This window comes from Fukomys damarensis, unplaced genomic scaffold, assembly GCF_012274545.1.
Source record: "Fukomys damarensis isolate Sample0158 unplaced genomic scaffold, DMR_v1.0_HiC HiC_scaffold_30, whole genome shotgun sequence".
Classification (NCBI taxonomy): Eukaryota; Metazoa; Chordata; class Mammalia; order Rodentia; family Bathyergidae; genus Fukomys; species Fukomys damarensis.
Window position 1 is genome coordinate 5,272,681 of NW_022900942.1, and position 1,553 is coordinate 5,274,233.

Consider the following 1,553-nt stretch of genomic DNA (forward strand, 5'->3'; position numbering starts at 1 on the left):
GGGCGTGTGATCGCGCGCTCTCGGGGGCTGGTAGTGGCCGGGGCAGTGGTGCGCACAGGTCTGTCCGGCTTCTGGAGCCCTCTCGCTCTCTGTGGCGCGCTCGCTTCCTCGGTGGCGCTTCCCCCTTGCTCCCCCTTCCCTAACCGGCTGCGCTGCTAGCCTGGCCGCCCTCAAGGTCCCAGCCGCTCAGGCGAAGCCACGAGCCTTTATACCGCACTAGTCAGCCACGGAAGTGCGCTTCGATTGGCTGTCCCCGGAGCCGGGCCCTCGCGCCCCCTCCTGAAGCGTGGGGAAGGGGAGGAGGCGGCTCGCGTCACTGTCAGGAAGCGCGTGTCCTTGTAAACAGCGGCCACGGGCCGGGTGGCTTTGCACGGCTGCTGGGGGAGGGGCTCAAGGGAGCCCGGTGGGCGGAGGAAGGAGGATGTTGACTGCCCGAGGGACACGGGGGAGGACTTTTTGAGAGGGTATATGCTGGACGTATATGCAGACCTGGTGCAAAGCAAGTGGGGAGGGGGTCCCGGATGTACTGGAAAGGTCTAAGTTACCCGGGGTGGCTGGGGTAGGTAGGAGGACTAACACACTGAGAGACCTGGGAGAGGGAAGAGAGGGTTGAACAATAAATCAGGAAGAGTCCGGAGAAGCCAGACCCAGGAATGAACTGGGGGTCTCAGGCACAGAGGGGTTGAGGTACTGGAATTTTCACAGGAAGGAGGAATGAAGCGATCCAAAGAGTCAAGGAGCGCACCTGCAGCACCTAATATAAAAGAAATGAGTCGGGGTTCGGGAGTCCTTGCGAGAGTTGGTGGGTACCCACGGGGGATATCTAGGTGTGCAGAAAGTGAGAAAGGATACAGGAGTACCCTGAGTTAGGTAAAACATAAGGAGCAGAAGATGGGGATGTGTTCAGCAGAGATGCGCCCATCTGTGAAGCCTTAAGGAAGGAGAGGTAGAAGGGTCGGGCACACTAGGAGCTAAGAGGATGGTGACAGGAAGGTACCCAATCAGGACCTGTCAGAAGAGGGGCTTTGGGGACCCTGGCGACAGGTACCGCAGTGTCCACAAAGACCGCCATTCTCCCTCACGGGTGAGATGTAGGCACCTGTATACTCCAGATTCCAAATCCCTCCATTGGTCACCCTGGGCTTGACCCACACCCTGTCAGCTCCTGGAGCCTGGATCCAGCCGGGCAGCCGGGGTGCGGTCGCCTAACCCCGCTCCCTTCCTTAGAAACAGGCTGGGGAAAGAGCGCCGAGGCAGGAAGTGTGGCAACAGCCCCGGGGGGAAGGAGCCCGGCCCTGTCTCCGTCACTCCGATCCTAGGAGACTGCGCCCCGCCCTGAGTCTGGCCGCTTTCCGCGCCTGGGAAGAGGAACCCGGGAGTGCGACCCCCCCCCACACTCCTACCCTGGGGAGGCCTCGGGAAGCAGATTTGCCTAGCTACCTAAGGCTCCAGTCACCGTTGTTCCCCCAAGCCCCGGAATGGTTCCTCCCGCAGCTCCCGCGGGCGCCTGCGAAGGCAGTCAGCGCGGGGTGGTTCCATCGTCGGGGGGGGGG